This window comes from Lithobates pipiens, unplaced genomic scaffold (assembly GCF_037356315.1).
Source record: "Lithobates pipiens isolate NorthernLeopardFrog02 unplaced genomic scaffold, aLitPip1_a1.2 Scaffold_18, whole genome shotgun sequence".
Lineage (NCBI taxonomy): Eukaryota > Metazoa > Chordata > Amphibia > Anura > Ranidae > Lithobates > Lithobates pipiens.
Window position 1 is genome coordinate 442,158,589 of NW_027507758.1, and position 22,139 is coordinate 442,180,727.

General features: G+C 44.0%; 2 protein-coding genes across 5 annotated transcripts in view; one reads left to right on the plus strand and one right to left on the minus strand.

The window, feature by feature from the left end:
* Positions 1-22,139, minus strand: part of MED12L (mediator complex subunit 12L) — a 740,921-nt gene that overhangs the window by 310,317 nt on the left and 408,465 nt on the right. The window lies entirely within an intron of this gene.
* Positions 20,408-22,139, plus strand: part of LOC143988517 (G-protein coupled receptor 87-like) — a 31,894-nt gene continuing 30,162 nt past the window's right edge. The window contains exon 1 of one of the 2 annotated variants that reach the window (XM_077488163.1): positions 20,408-20,608. The gene's annotated coding sequence lies outside the window, so the exon portion shown is untranslated. The remainder of the gene's footprint in view (positions 20,609-22,139) is intronic. The other variant, XM_077488161.1, reaches the window with a different exon arrangement.

Genomic DNA, 22,139 nt, shown 5'->3' on the forward strand with positions numbered 1-22,139 from the left:
AATACCAATAAAACAAACTAATAAGCTTGATGTAAATTGAACTAATCCTTGCAATGCAACCTATGGAATAGAAAACATGATTTTCGATCAGGAAAATGAGCAAATAACATGAAGGAATTAACATGCCGCATATATTCTCATTTTGGTCTCTTTTCCAAAGTAAGCTGGGGGTGGGGTGGTAAAAACAAGCCACTGAGCAGCGGTATTACCCATAGCTCCCAATTGTCCCTGATTTTGAGAGACTGTTCCTGATTTGGAGCAATGTCCCTCTGTCCCTCATTCCTCCGTGTCGGAATAAACTTGGCCAGGGCAGACTGACAACTCATGGGGCCCCCGGGCAATAGGAGATTATGGGGCCCCCAGGCAATAGGAGACTATGGGGCCACACAGTATACACACATACAGTATATACACACACAGACACACAATATACCAGGGGCGGACTGACCATTGGCCTACTCGGGCACTGCCCGAGGGCCCCATGCCACTAGGGGGCCCCATCAGGGTTGCCAGCCTCAGTAAAACCAGGGACAGTATGTAAAAAATTTGTGTTTTTTTTACATCTGTCTTTGATATGTCCCTTACCGACATCCTTTTGGTCTAAGAATCCAGAGATTATAGCTGCCCCACCTCTCCAGTACCTTCACAGCCAATAGAAACATGTCTGTGTATACTGTGTGATTGTATACTGTGTGTGTGTGTTTGTGTATACTGTGTGGCCCCATAATCTCTGATTGCCAGGGGGCCCCATAATCTCCTATTGCCCAGGGGGCCCCATGAGTTGTCAGTCCGCCCCTGCAATATACACACACAGTATACACACACAGAATACACATACAAACACTGATAAGGTACTGAAGAGGCGGAGCATCTATAATCTTGGGATTTTTAAAGAAAACACACATTTTTATATACTGTCCCTGGTTTTATTGAGGCTGGCAACCCTGATGGGGCCCATTAGTGGCATGGGGCCCTCGGGCAGCTAAATGCCTCAGTTTGGTGTCATATTGGTATATAGTCTCTGCCTGACCTTAATCTGTAGTATTGAAGATGTATCGGTCATATATGATGTTTTGCAAAGGCATAAATGCCTCTGTAATGTATTTTTAGTTTTTGTGCACATCCTCAGACTGCATGAGATGATGATAAATATTAAGACAGTCTTTACCCAGCATGGAGCATAAGGTAGCCCTTTCTATCTAGTGGTCTTTATTGTCCAGTTCAGTAGTTACATCATAATCCTCTCCTGTACAGTTCATAGAATTTTAAACTGGTAAGTTGTTTTAGTCATTGTCTTTTATATATGCGTAAACTAGGCATAATGAAGGAAGACTTTTCTGTCACTTTTCTGCACTTGCTGGCTAAGAACTTCTGATATCATGTGTTCATGAAACTTGGATCAGAGTAACAACTTAATAGAGCATGATGCCACATACACACAGCTGTTTTTTATCTCCAGAATAAACTTTGATGGTTTTTCCAACCGAGTTCTGACCGAGTTCCGCGGAAACGGTCTTGCCTACACACGATCACACCAAAGTCCGATCGTCTAGAACGTGGTGACGTACAACATGTACCACGAGACAAAAAAAGGAAGTTCAATAGCCAGTAGCCAATAGCTGCCCATGCGTCGTTTTCGGTCCATTGGGAACAGCATACAAATGAACGGTTTTCCCAAAAGGAATTGATTACGTCAGAAAGATTTAAAGTCTGATGAGCTCCACACATGATCGGAATATCCGATGAAAAGATTCCGCCGAGGAGAGAGAGAGGGGCTCCAATGTGTAGTACCATAAAAACAAACTTTATTATAAAAATATCCGCACTTACAGTTAAGTAAAGAATCTGATGATTGTCAACACTGGTAAATTCCGGTCTCTGCCGCATCCGGAAGTGGCGACAATGACACCTGGCTCCTCACTGACGCGTTGCGTCACTGTTCATGTGACTTTTTCAAAGGATCAAGGAGTCAGGTGTCTGTCTACTTAACTGTAAGTGTGGATATTTTTATAATAAAGTTTATTTTTATGGTACTACACATTGGAGCCCCTCTCTCTCCCCATTATGATATGGTTATGGATGGCATGTTTATATTTATGACGGGTTGACGGGCTGGTGAGGAGCCATGGAGGGATCTTCAGCCATACATGGCATCATATGGCCTATTAGTTGGCCATTACTTGAGGCAAGAGGCTGGGGGAAACAAGGGGCGCACTCCAGAGCACATCGGAACACTATTGGTGGACTGACACTGTTTGAAGTGGATCGCATGTACTTTGCTGCATGAGCAATTGAAATTTAAACTGAAGATTATTCACCATTGCTGAGACTGTATTGAGAAATTTACTTTGATAACCGTAATATATTATCAGAAGTTTATCCTATCACATATGATTTACCATCAGTGGATTATACACTAGCACGGATGCATTTTAAAAAGACTTGAACTTTATTACTGTTTTGCACACGACTGTGTTTTGTATTTGTTTTGTTTTTGCACTCGTATTTGTATTTATTTTGGCTTAGTACTGCACATTTTTTGCAAATTTGCACAATTTTGATTGATTGCACTTTATTGATTTACAATTATTTATTTATTGGATAGGAAGGTAGCGCCAGACACTTCCTACTCCGGCTTCCTACCCTGGGTTACTTACTTCTCCACTGTATCTAAGGGGGCAGCTACTGTTGTCACCCTAGGCTGCCCATTTTCCTCTCTTCATCTTTGTTACATAGGGAAGAGGGTAGGGGATTTTGTCGTTTACAGAAGATAGCTTGGTAAGGAAGATCACACTGTTTGTAATTTCTGCTTACTTCAAAGGAAATGACAAGAACACTGCATTTGTGGCAATATAAACAAGTACTTTTTGTACTTACTGAAAATGTTTTTAGCCTAAAAAAGGAAAACAAATGTTGTCATAGGTTCGTAGACCAGAATTGCCCAATATGATGTGTATAACACTTACAGAGCAGTAGAAAAAAAATGAACCAATTCTAGCAATGAAAATGCAAGCAGTGAGCAGGGCACAATTGGACACTATCAAGACTGCAAAATGATGTGTTGATTCTCTAGAGTGAGGTGGTGATGAGGGGGAACTCATAGCCTTCAGAGAAGCTTAACTCCAGCCAAAATCTTTTATCTTGTTTTAAATACCTTCCAACAGTTCCAGATTCTGAAGGACTGCCACTGATTTTAATACAAATCCAGGAAAACCAACCACTGTACTGCAACCCCCCTGCCCAGCATCACTATTCTGCACAGCAATTCAGTGCAGGAGAAATTACAACCCACAGAAGTTAATCAGCATCATTCAGCCATTTAGTGAGTGTACTCTGTCATTGTAAGTTGACACTATTTATAAGTTCTAGAACTGCAGCCAATCAGGAGGTTCTGCTACTGTCATGTAATAATACAAACTATTTCCTGATTGGCTAAAATTCCAGAACCTTTGAATGGCTACAGGTTACAATGACACTAACTAAACATCTGACTGGTGCTGATTAATTGATTAATGGAAACAGCTTCAAAGTGAACACAGGACTATGTGAGCCTGATGAAAAGGGGAAGAAATGGGAGAAGAGGAGGAAGAGAATGCAGGGGGCAGACAAGGGGAACACAGCACAACTTTACACAATTCACACTATATGTTTATTAGTGTTCCTCATCCCTTGGCTGTATCTAAGCATACACACATAGTAGCACATGCACTGTACACCAGATCTGTGTGTACACATATGGCAGGGTTTTTTTTTCTGCCTCTTTAAAGATAAGCACTATGGACAAAAAAAAAAATACATTTACATATATCTTTTATTAGCCACAAAGTATATAAATCTACTTTATCTGCACCAAATACATTTGCAGACCCAAATGTTACCTTGTAAAGTAGCGGTTATATCATTACTGTGCTGTGCATAACCTGTGCAGAGAGCAGAGCGGTGGGGTAGGTCCAGAAGGCCCACCAGCTACAGGCTGCCTGCGGAAAATTACAGGAGGAGGGGGCAGAGACAAGACCAGGCACCCTGCACAAGGCGAGAGATCAGCACTGACTGGTCTTTATTACAGGGAGCTCCTGCACAGATAACTGCACATATCTGGAAGAAATGCACAAAGCACCCTAAGATTCAAAGAAGAATATACATGTCTTTAGACTATATTTGCTTATCCTGGAATTTGGCTTTAAGTTTATATAAGTGAGTCCCTGACTCATTACTCAGTAAGTGATGCTCGTTATGCCCTGTTGGGGAGACTTTTCATAATTTCCTGTCATAACGGCAGAAGGGCTAGAACTTCTTTTACTTCAAAGCAAGTATTATTAAGCAATTAATTTGCAGTTTGACATTGTCCATAAATAAGAGTCATACTTTAGCTCGGGATCCCACTATTGTGCTGTGTTAGCACATTAACATGCACTGTTTTCAGTTTGCCCATTCATTAGAATGGGCTACCTAATGCACCAGAAAAGGTGTATGCATCATTTTTGGCAATGCACATACAATGAGTCTGTGCGTTGGGGTTTCTTTCAAAATAAATGGCACAATAAAAGGCACATTTTTCCATTGTTCTGTTGAAATATTAGTATAATTAGTATCAATTATATGCAAATGATCTACCACTAGATCCCCAAATGTAACTCTTTCTCACTCTATTCAAAGTGGACAGAAATAATTAGTGTTAGGCTTTAATAACTAATATTTACATTCTTTTTTATTATTTTTTTTTTCTCTATATGACCTTTAGTATGGCAAAAGTTTAATTATATGGCTCTACAGGTTTATCAAGAGAATCCAGTAAAACAAATACAGGGGAAGGAACAAACTTAAATTATGTCACCGGGTGTGTTGTGTTGTCTCTTCTATATCATATGTGACAATGTCTGTTGCCAAGCCAGATAGAACTTTATACCAGATGCTGTGATTTTTCAGATGATATAATAAGAATTCAATTATTTCATGTTCTGAACATTTTTGTACATGTGCTCATGTGAGAAAGGCAACAGATTTACAACTTTCGATACTTAAATATTACCAGCACAAAGGTAAGTTTGTAATTACAAATCATATAGTAACCTACACCCTGGCTTGGGCGTTGATGGCATAAGATCTGAATGAAAAGCCTCAAAGGACCTTTTTCCAGAACTACGTACTACTTTTAGGACAGTAATTTAACTCACAGATTCAACTGGTTGACCCAGAAGACAGAGAATTGAAGCTTCCTTTTGAGGGTTCTCACACAATTACTCATTATAGCTTCAAAAAAGACTGCACTGCCACTGAGCGGAGCAGCCCCTAAGTGAAGGGGCATATATAAGAATGGGTTGACTGAGAGAGAGAAATTAGTGTAGGGTCTGGGAAGATTGTCCTTTACCCGCTTCACATGATTTGTGGTAGGTAAGTGACCAGGGTTCCCTGGGGAGACAGAACAATGAGAAGGCAAGGTGTGGAACTAACCGTGGTAGTGAGTGCTTGCAGTGTAAAAAGGAACAGATTCCCTTCCAACCAAGCACATACAAAATGCACAGAGGGCTGCCTGCACATGTAGGGGAGAGAGGATGAGGAGGTGGGGGCTTTTCCTAGCAGCAGGAGAACGGATAGCAATAGGTCTTCAGGCAGAAGGCATACCAGGACTGATGGCTCTGGGAGAGCTGCATCTTTCACTTCCCCAGGTCAGAGAAGTATCTTTGACAGGTGGAGATAGGGTGAGAACTCTCCGACTTGGTATAGTTGGGGAGATGGCTCAGGCTAAGAAAGCGACTCTAAGGAACTTGCAGTGACTGCTGGATAAATTGAATTTTGCCAGCAGAATATTTTCAGATAAAATGTTTTTTAAAATCCAACAATTAACAGTGAATATATTGAACATAATATTGAATGTAAGCAAATTAGGATTCGATAAAGCCCAGACAAGACATTAATCAGATGCATATATTGCCTAGAAGATTTATTGTGACCTATTAACCTGCTGTACATTACAGCATATGTGTGTTTAATATCAAACTGATGGTTAATCTGCTATACTTGTTCTTAAAGTAGCTCAGTCATAGCCGGGGTTATGGAAATTGTAAAAAAAAATGAACTCTGGGTAGTTTATCTGTATGCTATGTATGGTCACTAAGCCCAGTCTGACAGATGTATATTCTTCCAAACTATTCATAATAGGCTGTATTAACAGTCTCTGCTTTCCAGCCTCTCCAAAGTGCCATATATGATAACTAGGGATGAGCTTGATGTTCGGGACGAACATACGTTCGACTCAAACATCGACTGTTCGCACGTTCGGTGAATACCGAACGTTATGGGCCATTCGCACCAAATACGTGTGGCGCTCACGGCCCACAATGCACTGCGCCATCGCAATGCATTGCTGGCTCATGATCGGCCAACCATGCACTGTGACCCCGCATGCTTGGCCAATCGACTGTTCGCACGTTCGGCGAATACCGAACGTTATGGGCCGTTCGCACCAAATTCGTGTGGCGCTCACGGCCCACAATGCACTGCGCCATCGCAGTGCATTGCTGGCAAATGATTGGCCAAGCATGCACTGTGACCCCGCATGCTTGGCCAATCACAGCGCCGGCAGCACCTATATAACTATCTATATTGCTCTTGTGTAATAGAGCTTTCAGTCAGCTGTAGGAGATTGTGGGTGTTGTCTGTGTGCCCTGACCACAGTATACACCATTATCCACATATATAGCTAGCTAGATTGCTCTTCTGTAATTGAGCTTTCAGTCAGCTGTAGGAGATTGTGGGTGTTGTCTGTGTGCCCTGACCGCTGTATACACCATTATCAACCTATATAGCTCTTCTCTAATTGAGCCATCTGCCATCTGCAGGAGTTAGTTGGTGTTGTGTGCCTCCAGCACAGCACAGTATACACCGGTATCTACCCTTTAATTCCTGTTCTATAATAAAGGCATCTGCAGGAGTTAGTGGGTGTTGTGTGCCTCCAGCACAATATACACTACCCAATTGCTGGTTTTCCCATCTCCCTTCAGGCCATTATCATGTCTGGAAGGCCAACAAGGAGAGGCAGACAGGCACGAGCCAATAAAAGAGGGCAACAGGCTCTGTGTCTAGAGACAACACTGCTGGTCGTGGACACGGTGCATCGTCATCAGCACGTGGCCATAAGACACGCTTGTCCTTATTTTCATCAGCTGGATGTGTTGAGCTGCATCATGCCACAGACTTGGTAAAGTGGATGACCAAGCCCTCTTCAACCTCCTCATCCTCTCTCACCCAGGCTCAGGGTACTAGTAAAGCAGCTGCCAATGCATCGTCTTCCCTCGTCTCAATGTCATCATCAGTGACTCCTTCCCTAGACCCACCACGTCCTCCTGAGGAGTCCCCTGAACTCTTTGAGCACAGTGTTGAGTACATGCTCCAGGAGGATGCCCAGTGTTTTGTAGGCTCTGATGATGATACTCAGCTAGAGGAAGGCAGTAGCGTTAGCGCAGAGAGAGGGGATGCTCAAGAAGGACAGCAATCTGGCAGTCATGTTCCACAAGCTGCAGCATACTGACAGGTTTGCTCCAGCGATGAAGAGGGAGGGGATGATGACGGCACTGACTACACATGGATGCCTGGTAGGAGAGAGGAGGAGGAGGCACATGTCCAACGAGGCAGGATGCCCTCCGAGGGCCAGCTTAGGGGCAGCACACCGACTGAATCACACCGCAGAGCTCCGCCTGTGCAGGGTGCTGCCTCTGCGCGTTATTCTAAAAGTTCTTTGGTGTGGGCCTTTTTTGAAACGAGTGCATCAGATCGCACCGCTGCTATTTGCAACATATGTCTCAAGGGTATCTTGCGTGGCCAAAACATCAGCCACTTGGGCACCACATGCTTAACCAAACATATGTTGACCTGCCATGCAGCTCGTTGGCAAGCGTACCTCAAAGACCCAAACCAAAGAACAAAGCGGACCTATCCTTGCTCCTCATCAGCTGGGATCTCCAACCCCACTAGACCTTCAGTCCTCTCTGAAACCTGCTCTGAGAGGAATGAAGGTGTAGAATTAGGTGTGTCACAGCCAAGTGCTTCCGGGCACTCTGCTAGCAGTACACCCACGTCCGATTATAGCAGGCAAATTTCCCTGCCCCAGCTGCTGGACCGTCAAAAGAAGTTCACTCCCAGCCATCCACATGCCCAGCGGTTGAATGCTAGCTTGGCTAAATTGCTAGCACTTCAACTGCTGCCTTTTCAGTTGGTAGACTCGGCCCCCTTCCGTGAGTTTGTACAATGTGCGGTTCCTCAGTGGCAGGTCCCCAAACGCCACTTTTTCTCACGGAAGGCGATTCTGGCTCTCTACGGGCACGTGGAAGGCAATGTCCTTGCCTCGCTGGACAGGGCGGTCAGCGGTAAGGTGCATATTACCGCTGACTCATGGTCCAGCGGGCATGGACAGGGACGTTACCTGTCCTTCACGGCCCATTGGGTCACTCTTCTGGCAGCTGGGAAGGATGCAGGACAAGGTGCAGTAGTGTTGGAGATTGTTCTGCCACCACACCTTCAAAATGCTACTACTGGTTGTGACACACATCTCTCCTCCACCCCTCCTCTTCTTCTTCCTCGATGGCCTCTTCCAGTGCTCTGTCCTCAGAGCCAGCGGTGCTCCTTAGGCGTTCAAGGGGCTACGCAAGTACGCAGGCAAAACAATGCCATGCCGTGCTTGCGCTGGTTTGTTTGGGGGACAGGAGCCACACTGGGGCAGATATTTTGTCAGCTCTGCAGGGGCAGGCCGAGAGGTGGTTGACGCCACGCCAGCTTAAGCAAGGATTGGTGGTTTGCGACAATGCCACCAACCTCCTCTCCGCCCTCCGACAGGGACAACTGACCCATATGCCCTGTCTGGCTCACGTCCTTAACCTGGTGGTGCAGCGGTTCTTGGGCAGGTACCCAGGCTTACGGGATGTCCTGAAGCAGGCCAGGAAAGTCTGTGTGCATTTCCGCTGATCATTTAATGCCTGTGCTTGGCTGGCTGAGCTCCAAAAGGAGTTGAACCTGCCCAAGAACCGCCTTATATGTGACATGCCCACCAGGTGGAACTCAACGTTAGCCATGCTGCAGCGGCTGCACACGCAGCAAAGGGCCATCAATGAGTACCTGTGCGACTAGGGCACCAGGACAGGGTCAGGGGAGCTCGGTTTTTTCTCACCACGCCAGTGGGGCATGATCAGGGATGCATGCACTGTCCTGTCACTGTTTGAGGAGGCCACAAGGATGGTGAGCAGTGACAGTGCATGCATTAGTGACACTGTACCACTTGTTCACCTGTTGGAGCATACGCTGCGTGGAATAATGGACAGGGCACTTGAGGCAGAACAGAGGCAGGAAGAGGAGGACTTCCTTGCCTCTCAAGGCCCCCTTTATCCAGACAGTGTTCCTGCTGTCCCACCCATCACGCAGGAAGAGGACGAGGTGGAGGAGGAGGATAATTGTGTCAGCATGGAGGTGGAGGCTTGAAATCAGCAGCAGCAGTCTTGTAGGGATGATTTACAGTCCCAAGAAGCCCGTGGACTTGTACGTGGCTGGGAGGAGGTAGCTGCGGATCATGTTATCCTTAGTGACCCAGAGGACTCCGGACCGAATGCCTCAGCTAACCTACGCTGCATGGCCTCCCTGATCCTGCAAAGCCTGCGGAAGGATCCTCGTATTCTTCGGACCAAGGAGAGGGACCATTACTGGCTGGCCACTCTCCTTGATCCATGGTACAAGGGTAAGGTTGCCGACCTTATCTTGCCATCGCAGAGGGAGCAGAGGATGAGACAACTCCGGGAGGCCTTGCAGAAAGGTCTGTGCAACGCGTTCCCAGAGACTGGGAGGTTACAAACTCCTGGTCCTAGACAACGTGTTGCTGAGGCATCGGTCAGAAGGAGCGGTGGAGAAGGTGGCCGTCTGACCAATGCATTCAGACAATTTTTTAGTCCACAGCCCCAAGGTATGATCGGCTCCAGCAACCATCGCCAGCATCCAGCAACCATCGCCAGCATCTGATTTACATGGTGCAGGAATACCTAGGGGCAAGGTCAGACTTGGACACCTTTTCCACCGAAAATCCTCTGGCTTACTGGGTCTTGAGGATGGATCACTGGCCAGAGCTTGCACAGTATGCAATTGAGCTACTGGCCTGTCCTGCATCCAGCGTTCTTTCGGAATGTACCTTCAGTGCTGCTGGTGGCTTTGTTACCGATCACAGGGTGCGCCTGTCCACCGACTCTGTTGATCGACTGACCTTCATAATGATGAATCTTTCTTGGATCACCCACAGCTACCAAGCACCTGAAGCTGATGTAACCGAATATATTTTTTTTAAAATATCACATCCCTTCAAGACTGCCTATGCTGATGCTGAGTGACTGTCCTGTTATGTTGATTGTCTATCCTCTTCCTCCTCCGCTGAAATGTTGGAAGAACATTTTTGGTTCTGGGTGATGCCACCAGCCCAATTTTTCAGCCCCTGTTTAACAGGGGCGTTTAATTACAATTTTTGATGCAATGCTTTGCAGCAGGGCTCATTCCTGCACCACAACTAGAGTATATGGGAGAGGTTGCAGTGTTGTGGCACCAGCACCAGTGCATAAGGCCCAATTTTACAGCCCCTGTTTAACAGGGGCATTTAATTACAATTTTTGATGCAATGCTTTGCAGCAGGGCTCATTCCTGCACTACAACTAGAGTATATGGGAGAGGTTGCAGTGTCGTGGCACCAGCACCAGTGCCTAAGACCCAATTTTTCAGCCCATGTTTAACAGGGGCATGTAATTACAATTCTTGATATAATATTTCACAGCAGGGCCTGTTCCTGTGCCCACCGAGAGTAACTGTGAGGACTTATAGTGTTGTGGCACCAGCACCACAACCACCAAAGGCCCAATTTTTCTACCACTGTTCAACAATGGCATGTAATTACAATTCTTGATATAATCGTTCACAGCAGGGCGCTCCAGCGCCCACCAAGAATCACTTTGAGGGCTTACAATGTTGTGGCAACACCAACACCTTGTTCCGCCATTTCTGCAGAGCATATAGGGCAGGCCCCTACTTTCAAACATCCAACTTACAAACGTTGCTACTTGCAAATGGAAGGAGACAACAGGAAGTGAGATGAAAAAAGACGGACGGCAAAACAAATTATACAGGGGTGATAATCCTTCCCTATGTTTTCCAAAAAGCTTAAAAATAGATTTTTTGACTGGAGCTACACTTTAAAAATGTACCAGTTCAAAATTACAAACAGATTCTACTTAACACAACAAACCTACACAGTCCCTGTCTTGTTTGCACTGCCTGTATACTGCTGTTCTGAGTATATAGGGCCCGGGGGCCCCACGTCTTTCCTTTTTTTAATATAGGTACGGGGTTCCCCTTAATATCCGTACAAGACCCAAAGTTGCTGGTAATGGGCAGGGGGGGCTACCCATGCCATTTTTCTCAATGATTTTCATCCATATTGCCGGAACCAGATATTACATTAAAACCGCAAGCAGTTTTAAATTACTTTTTTTCCGTTAAATGTCCTTTTGTGCAGGGACTGTTCTAAACACAGGAAACACGTGGCACTTCACAGGCATACTATAGACACCCCCCAGGCACGATATTTAAAGGAATATTTCACTTTAACCACTTCAGCTCCGGACCAATAAACACCTTAAGGACCAGAGGTCTTTTTGCAATTTCGCACTGCGCTGCTTTAACTGGTAATTGCGCGGTCATGCAATATTGCACCCAAACGAAATTTGCGTCCTTTTCTTCCCACAAATAGAGCTTTCTTTTGATGGTATTTGATTGCCTCTGCGATTTTTTTTTTTTGCGATATAAATGGAAAAAGAGCGAAAATTTTGAAAAAAAAAGATATTTTCTTCTTTTTGTTATAAGAAAAATCGAATAAACTAAATTTTAGTCATACATTGAGGGCAAAATTTATTCAGCCACATGTCTTTAGTAAAAAAAATGTCAATAAGCGTATATTTTTTGGTTTGCGCAAAAGTTATAGCGTCTACAAACTAGAGTACATTTTCTGGAATTTACACAGCTTTTAATTTATGACTGCCGATCTCATTTCTTGAGGTGCTAAAATGGCAGGGCAGTACAAATCCCCCCCAAATGACCCCATTTTGGAAAGTAGACACCCCAAGGAAATTGCTGATGGGTATGTTGAGCCCATTGAATATTTATTTTTTTTGTCCTAAGGGATTGAATAATGACAAAAAAAAAAAAAAAAATTTTTTTTACAAAAAGTTGTCACTAAATGATATATTGCTCACACATGCCATGGTTATATGTGGAATTGCACCCCAAAATATATTCCGCTACTTCTCCCGAGTATGGGGATACCACATGTGTGGGACTTTTTGGGAGTCTAGTCGCGCACGGCACCCCGAAAACCAATCACCACCTTCAGGATTTCTAAGGGTGCAAATTTTTGATTTAACTCCTCACTACCTATCACAGTTTCGAAGGCCATAAAATGCCAAAATAGCACAAAACCCCCCAAAATGACCCCATTTTGGAAAGTAGATACCCCAAGCTATTTACTGAGAGGCATGTTGAGTCCATGGAATATTTTATATTTTGCCACAAGTTGCGGGAATATTACAAGCTTTTTTTTTTTTGCACCAAGTTGTCACTAAATGATATATTGCTCACACATGCTATGGGCATATGTGAAATGACACCCCAAAATACATTCTGCTGCTTCTCCTGAGTACGGGGATACCACATGTGTGGGACTTTTTGGGAGTCTAGTCACGCACGGCACCCCGAAAACCAATCACCACCTTCAGGATTTCTAAGGGTGCAAATGTTTGATTTAACTCCTCACTACCTATCACAGTTTCGAAGGCCATAAAATGCCAAAATAGCACAAAACCCCCCCAAATGACCCCATTTTGGAAAGTAGACACCCCAAGCTATTTACTGAGAGGCATGTTGAGTCCATGGAATATTTTATATTTTGCCAAAAGTTGCGGGAATATTACAAACTTTTTTTTTTTTTGCACAAAGTTGTCACTAAATGATATATTGCTCACACATGCTATGGGCAGAAGTCAAATTACACCCCAAAATAAATTCTGCTGCTTCTCCCGAGTACGGGGATACCACATGTGGGGGACTTTTTGGGAGCCTAGCCACGTACGGGACCCCGAAAACCAAGCACTGCCTTCCGGATTTGAATATAAAATGCTACCAAAAAACCTGTTAGCGATGGCAGGGATCAGGCCTGACTTTCCGATCGCTGCAGTTATGTGTTTAGTGTTTTGTAAATGACAGTGATCGATCGATACTGCACTTGGGTGGGCTGGGCAGAGGGGCAAAACGCAGGTGCTAGCAGGTATTTGGGCTGATCCCGCTAACAATGCGTTTTTTTGGAACCCTAAACTGCTGGGGACGCTAGTATAGATCTGATCAGATCAGATATTGATCTGTTCAGATTCTATACCACTACGGGAGGTGTATGCTTTGCGTGTGGGTGTTAGCGGTACTGGCACTAACCTAGCGCTGCCTGGGGCGACGCAGACCCTGACCCTAAAACCTAATTGATATCACCCGCCGGGTGATCAGGGGGTTAAACCTTTATTGGGTAATAAATGGTGGGTGCCCTGATGCTATAAAAAACAAACTAACCAGAGTCACCCGTAACACTTATACGGTGATCAGTGGTGAAAGGGTTAACTAGGGGCAATCAGGGGGTTCAAATTTTTATTAGGTAGTATATGGGGGTCCCTGGCGCTATATAAAAACCTGACGGGGAACCTAAATAACTAACTGGCTAACCAGCGTCACCAGTGACACTTATACTGTGATCGCTGGTGAAAGGGGGTGAAAGGGTTAACTAGCAGCAATCAGGGGGTTAAAACCATTATTGGGTAGTATATCGGGGTACCTAGCGCTATAAAAACCTGGCGGTGAACCTAAAAAAATAACTAGCTACCTAGCGACACTAGCGACACTGATGCAGCGTTCAGAAAAATGATCGCTTAGTGACACTGGCAAAAGGGGGTGAAAGGGTTAACTAGCGGAAATCAGGGGGTTAAAACCATTATTGGGTAGTATATCGGGGTACCTAGCGCTATAAAAACCTGGCGGTGAACCTAAAAAAATAACTAGCTACCTAGTGACTGTAGCAACACTAATGCAGCGATCAGAAAAACGATCGCTTAGTGACACTGGCAAAAGGGGGTGAAAGGGTTAACTAGCGGCAATCAGGGGGTTAAAACCCATTATTGGGTAGTATATCGGGGTACCTAGCGATATAAAAACCTGGCGGTGAACCTAAAAAAATAACTAGCTACCTAGCGACACTAGCGACACTGATGCAGCGTTCAGAAAAATTATCGCTTGGTGACACTGGCAAAAGGGGGTGAAAGGGTTAACTAGCGGAAATCAGGGGGTTAAAACCATTATTGGGTAGTATATCGGGGTACCTAGCGCTATAAAAACCTGGCGGTGAACCTAAAAAAATAACTAGCTACCTAGCGACTGTAGCGACACTAATGCAGCGATCAGAAAAACGATCGCTTAGTGACACTGGCAAAAGGGGGTGAAAGGGTTAACTAGCGGCAATCAGGGGGTTAAAACCCATTATTGGGTAGTATATCGGGGTACCTAGCGATATAAAAACCTGGCGGTGAACCTAAAAAAATAACTAGCTACCTAGCGACACATGCAGCGATCAGAAAAATGATCGCTTAGTGACACTGGCAAAAGGGGGTGAAAGGGTTAACTCTAGGGGCAATCAGGGGGTTAAATCTTTATTGGGGGGTGATAGGGGGCTACCCTGGACCTAACACTAACTGTCCTGACAGTTTTTACTGTCACAACTGACACTGAATGCATTGATCAGTAAAGAAATGATCAATGCAATCAGTGACACTGTGACTGGGGGGGGAGGGGGGGCGGGGGGGATCGGGGGGGGTTTGTGTGCCTGTGTGTACCTACATGTCAGTGTAGTGTTGGTGCACACTTACTATTAGTCTTCTCCCCGTAGTCCGGTCAAAAAGACCGCCCCGAGGAGAATGACATCACTTCCTCCTTCCTGTGTAAACAATACACAGTGGGAGGAAGCTTCTCATTGGCCAGGAGCGATCCAGAGGGGGTGGCCGAAAACCAACGGCCATCCCCTCATCACGGAGCGCTCCTGGAACGAACCGGACCGCCGTAACCAGCGGGAGGGGGTCCGATCGGACCCCCCACCCGCTGGAAGGCAATCACGTACATCTACGTGATTGTGCCTGCCTGTGCCATTGTGTTGACGTACATTGGCAATACGGCGGTCCTGAAGTGGTTAATCATCATTAAAATCAGTGCTCCCACAAAAACGGCCATGTTTAAAAACATTTTAGGCATTGACCCATGTTCCCTGGGGCAGGAGCCAGGTCCCCAAATCCTTTTTAGGACAGTATCTTGCATATTAGCCATTAAAATTAGCACTTTTTATTTCAAACGTTCGAGTTCCATAGACTTCAATGGGCTTCTAAAGTTCGCACAAATTTTCGGTCCGTTCGAAAGTTCTGGTGCGAACCAAACCGGGGGGTGTTTGGCTCATCCCTAATGATAACCAGTTGGCCATTTATAATCAGGCTCATTAACAGTCTGAGTAGATCCTGGCCAAGATGTTTTAATTGAAATGTATAAGGCCTGCTTCATGTCTCAATCTTAGCTGTGTTCTAGAGTTGGGATAACGGAGAATATTTCACAGAAGAACTGGCACATCTGCTAATGCCCAACGGAATCACAGATTAGCACATAGGAATTTGCCAATGTAAATTTGCATGCGCGCAAACTTCTGCAAAGATCTGTGTGCCACCTATTTAAAGTCAGCAGCTTGATCCACTAGTTGCTGGATGATCTTCAACTCCCCTGTGTGTTCCTGAGTTCCTGTTCCTGTTATTAGTGGATTTCCTGTTACTGACCCAGCTTGCCTTTGACCTGTCTTGTCTCCATTCCTGGCTTTGACCCTTGACTTGCTCATTTGACTCCGCTTCTGCCTGGTGATCCATGTATGATCTCTGGCTTGCCCTTCTGGACTCTGCTCCTGCCTGTTTGCCAGTGCATGACCACTGCTTAATCCTGACCCTGCTTGCTGCCTTACCCCGGCTGATATTCCGTGTTTGACTACTGGCCTGGCTCCTGACCCTGCTCATAGCTCTCTCATCTGGTACTTCTGAGGGACTCCTGCCCAGCAGTGCATCCTGCTTGTCCAGCTGCCATCTAGCAGACACTTCATCACTCAGCCTGTCACAGCTGGCAACCCCTGCTTCTTTGGGCATAGCACTTCCTGTGACTACCTTCAGGGGTGGCCTGCACTCAGTCGCAAGGGAAGCCCTCTCAGCATTTTGGCCTCCGACTAGGTATGTGACTGTGGACATTAAGTCTTGTCTGTGGCCTTTAAAAGTTTTTGTCCCTTGCCGCACCACAAAAATCAGGTTTAGGCTGGGTTCACACCGCTGCGGGGGGAGAACCGGATGTGATTCGCACAGCAAATCACATCCGATCTCCGTAGCACTGCGAGTTCAGCCATACAGATAGTATGGCTGAACTCGCAGCTGTCCCGCAGCAAACTCGCACAGGACCCTTTTTTGGGTCCGCAACGGAATCGGATCGCATGGGGGTTCACACCATGCGATCCGATTCCTGTGCGAGTCGGCAGATCGCACTGCGATATGCCGACGGATCTGGGGGTGTCATTAACATAACATTGACACCCCCAGCCGTCCGCATAGGGCAGTGTGAACTGCCGGCGGGAGGTATGCGATGCGGGAAAACGCCGCGGATTCGCGGCGTTCCCGCATCGCAATAGTGTGAACCTAGCCTTAAACCTAAATGTAAATACATTTTGCAGAAGTTAGTATGGCACTGTGTGCTATATAACTTCTCTCTTCTCCCATAAAGTCTGAGGTCACCAGACCTCATTATTATCACACAATGCACTTCTTTCAATTGCATGCTCTCTGCACAGTCTACACACCATACAAAACAAGTTGTCTCACATCGGCCTGTCATGATGGACAACTGTCATAGGAAATAACAGTTCCTATCTGGGATTTAGTTCTTTATACTCCATGGCAGTCCTCTGACATCACTCCATATGCTCAATAGAGTATGACTGGTGGTTGCTCTGGGCTGGCTGTGCAGCACACTGCTGTCATCAAGTTATTGGGTGTTATGGTGATTTTTGTTACTGAAACAGGGAGAGGGACGTTTAGGTAGTTTGTTCTAGCAGGTTTGTTGGGCACAGATGATCAGCAAGAATGGCAGGTGTAGAGATCTCCCAACGCTTACTCTAATCGCTGCATAACCAGGAGCCACCATGTACTTTTCCCAAAGATGACCAACAAACTTGCAGTGCATATGCGTTAAAGGTCTGTTCACTTTTCATAATAAAATAAATAATTGATGTCTGGGAGCGTTTTTCAAAATTATTGAAAATATGTGCAACAATAGACAAGCTAATCATCACAAGCCATGCTCCAGTCTTTTAGATCACTAGATTTTATCATCTTTTGTGTGTCCGTCCTTAGTAACTAAGATAAGTATAAAGAATTTGTGAGCTCACTAGGCTGTGACAAAGCTGTTTAACATGCAATAAATGGCATGCACACTTTTCTCAAAACAATTTACCAGTTTAGGAATTTTGCTCTTAAAGTGGATGTTCACTGAATTTGAATACCACAAACCAACTATTTAATTCATTTTTAATGTTTAAAGCAAACTCCTCCTTCCATCCATGTTGCTATGCTTTAATTTGTTGAGAAATCACTTTGAAAACCACCCCCTACCATTTTTGGCTGTGGTTCAAATGCAAATGGTTCAGATAGCATTAACTTCATGGAATCCATCTGGCCTTACCTCAAGCATGCATGCAGGAGAGTTTGCTTAGCTGAGCAAAACCCTCCTTTTCCTTCCCTCCTGAAGAATCTTAGGATATTTGACATTAAAAATCAGGAAGTAACTGAAGAAATGCAAAATGTAAAAAATTTTTTTTAAAACAAGTAAATATGATGTACTTTGCTATATATGTATTAATGATATTAGCATGGGGATTAACAATAATTAATGCTGATTGGGAGAGTGAAGTTCCACTTTTTGATGACTTGTTCCCACCAAACATACTAATATATATATATATATATATATATATATATATAGAGAGAGAGAGAGAGAGAGAGAGAGAGAGAGAGAGAGAGAGATATGTGTGGGAACAAGTCATCAAAAAGTGGAATAGAGCGACAGATAGATAGATAGATAGATAGATAGGTAGATAGATAGATAGATAGATAGATAGATAGATAGATAGATAGATAGATAGATAGATAGATAGATAGATAGATAGATAGATAGATAGATAGGTAGATAGATAGATAGATAGATAGATAGATAGATAGATAGATAGATAGATAGATAGATAGATAGATAGATAGATAGATAGATAGATAGATAGATAGATAGATAGATAGATAGATAGATAGAATGATTGAGGCTTTGCTCCCAGTTGATCAGTGATACTGTTATGTGTTTCGGTGTGTATAACCTTGTTCTTTTTCAGTTTGAGGTAAAAAAGATCTCCTATCAAGCTGCTAGAGTGGGGGCAGTTAGATAGATAAGGAGGTTTCTGTAACATATTTGATGTGAATATACTGTTGATTATTGTTTGAAACTGTAACATTCTTCTTTTACTGCCTTACCCTTCCCTTTTCCCATCCAAGTTTTTTTGGTTCAGATACCTACTCTCAGGCTTGAGAGTTATTTTGTTCCCTTACAGATGCTGAGGACACCGTGTCTCTTAGTGGTGGGAGTGTGTATCCCCATGTTCCTAAAAATGGGGCTATAGTGTAAACAGCTCAGATTTGATTGTATAGTTTATCTGGTTCTGTTCTAAACTTAACCGAGTTGTGCATTTCTCACTGTTGCCAGTAGGTATCACTGGTAGCACAGACCAGAATGAGAATTACAACTAGGTTGAGCTATGCAATGAATATTCTTTCTCCAGAACAGCTCAGTAGGAGGTTCCTGGCTGCTGTGCATCCTGGGAAGGGGGTATTTATTGGGCAGAATCATGTGCTCTTGTATCATTCATTACCTCGGGGCCCTCTTGGCTTGAGGGTGTGTTGCTACAAGTTCTGCAAGTAGGCCCAGAAGCTTATCTGGGGCCTACTAATCCTGTGATGGTCCTTAGGCTGTCTTGCCTGTGTGGAAGAAGCCTAGCCAAGCTGAGGGGATCCAGGGGAGGACCCTTGCTGGAGAGAGCCAGGATGAAGGCTGGTCTCTCAGGAGGGCTTTATGACTCGTTTGGAGGATGCACCTATATCTAAACTACTCTTGCAGTGTTGCCAGGTGGCTTAAAGGTTCTGACACCCTGAAGCTGAATCCTATTCTATAATCTAAACATGGTAACTAGCTCCTAGCTGCTAAGTCTGTGAGAGAGACTTATCCAAGAGTGCTACTGGCTGCTAAGTCTGTGAGAGAGACTTATCCAAGAGTGCTACTGGCTGCTAAGTCTGTGAGAGAGACTCATCCAAGAGTGCTACTGGCTGCTAAGTCTGTGAGAGAGGCTTGTCCAGAAATTCTACCGGCTGCTAGGTCTGTGTGAGAGGCCTATCCAGGTATTATTGATCTGCAAATGGTATCTGAAACCTCCCCTAACCCTCTCTCCTACTATTTCTTTCAAGTTCCTGGCGCCAAAATTCTGGTCTAACTTCCCATTATAGTCATGGACTCAGCCCTGGGGTGAATGTAAGCTAGCCTCCTGCCTCTGGAGGTACCCCCTTGCTCCCAGTAGACCCAGGGGGTTCTACATAAGAAAGCAGAGGGACTGGCAGGATCACCAGGTAGTTTACAGAAAGAAAGCATAACAAAGAGATCATGATACTTTGTAATATAAGTACATAGTACAATAGATGGATATCATGATTATGAAATGCTGGGGTAACATACACTCTAAAAAAGGAACCCAGTTTACTTAAGTGGCAAAATTCAGGTCAATAGACTAATAATTCAGCATGCAGGATTTCCTTTGAATACACTACAAAACAAAATTCTATGAATTAATATTTTTTTCTTATGTCTATACGCATTGCCTGTTCTGGAAAATGCAGAACTACAAACCATTTTTTATTAAATATGTACTACAAGTCTTTTTTTTTTTTTGGTTATAAAATGTTGGTTTACAGAAGCTTTCAAAAGGAAGACAAGGCTAATGACAAGTTGCAAGCCAATTTCATATACACCTCTGAGCCCATTATGTTGCCAACATCCGCCCAATAATCCATTTAATAACAAGCACACCTTTTCGAGAGACTTTTTTTTTTCTGAAGGAGATGTTAAGACTTGAAGCAAACTATTAATTTATAAGTCTTCTTTACACTTCCCGATGAGTCATTGCCATTAATGAGATACGCAGGTTCTTTATGGATAAAAATTTTAGACTCTCCCAGCAGGTGCCCATAGAGACTTAATCTCATGCTCCTTGTTCCTTTAGATGAAAACAATCTTTGCAGTTTGAATCTCACATTCATTTAATGTTATGGGCTTGGATTCAAGATCAGAGGTACCTCCACCAGGTTTTGCTACTACAATGGAAACATCAGATGCTCTCAAGAACAAGGTAAAATGACCTGTCTAAGTATTTTAGATCGGGATTCTTTTTAGATGTTTATTGTAACAGTTATTACATTTAAGGTGTACCTCCACTTTTATAGAAATCATTTTGGACTATATACCTTAAGGTTGCACTTTGCAAGTATCATGTCTTACAAAACAGAAGCATGGAAAGAACAAAGGAATAACCACATATGAAATAGCTGTATTCATGAAAGTTGCTAAACGGACAGTTCTAGGTACTTTAATTGGTTGATCTTCTACTACTCTTATGACTCTCTTTGCGTGATATTCAAATAAGGCATAGCAAACCAGACTCAAAACTCCCTAGCACTGTAAAACTCAGAGTCATTCTGATAGGGTTCTAATAATCGGAAACTGGTGCTTTACTTGACTGTATAAAATTAGCGAACAAATAAACATAAATAGCAAAAAGAATGTGTCAACTTCAGACATGCAGTTGTAAACCAACTTAAATTACCAGTATATCCAACAAAAAAAAACAAGAGAGTTGTCATGAAATCTCACCCTAATATATAAACTTGGGCAAGGAAGAGTAAATAGTTGGTGAAAAAATACAACAAAAAATCTTCAACTGTCCAAATGTAAACCATTCACCTAAATTATGTATAAATTTGATAGAATTAGGTGTGTTCCTCTGAATCAGGGTTAATGCTTATAAAAAAAATAGTTTTTTGGAGAGAAAAAAAAGACGGCGGACAGGTCAAAAAGGATTCTTCAAGGAGGAACAAAAACATTTTTTTTAGAAAAAATAATAATTACTTTATTATAAATAATTCCACCATAAATTCCCATTATATGTTAGGGGAATGTAAGCTGTAGTTAATATATTCAGTCATCTCAGAGGAGTGGTCTTGTGTCTAAGGAACTATACTTGGTACATAAGAGAAGTAAACAAGGTCTGGTACACACCGGTGTTGTGCATTATATAGCTTGCATGGGGTTTTATCGAAAAAATAACCAACTGAATGCTATCAGCATGACAGCCAAATCTGATAAAGCAGGACGCTATGTTTATTAAAGCGGTATTAAGCCCAAAAGCAAACATTTATTATATCGCACATTGCCATTTCTTAGGCCGCGTACACACGGGCGGATTGTCTGTCCAACTTAGTCCGCTGAACCGTGTTTCAGCGGACAATCCGCTCGTGTGTGGGCTTCAGCGGACTTTTTCAGCGGACAATCTGACGAACAAAGTCTTACGGAATTTACGTAAGACAGTCCGTTCAAACTTGGTTTTGTCTGTCCAAACTTTGTTTCAGCGGACAGTCCGCTCGTGTGTAGCCAAGTTGGACGGACTAAGTATGGCGCATGCTCAGAAAGGGTTTACACGGCCGAAGGTTGCATTGCAGTGTATAGGACGTCGTTTTTCTAGTCCCGTCGTACGTGCTGTCATCACGCACGCTTTCAGCGGACTGTCTGCTCATCGTGTGTGGTCAAGTCCGTTCATGCAAATTTTGAACGGACTGTCTGTCGGATTGTCTGCCGAACTTAGTTGGGCAGACAATCCGCCCGTG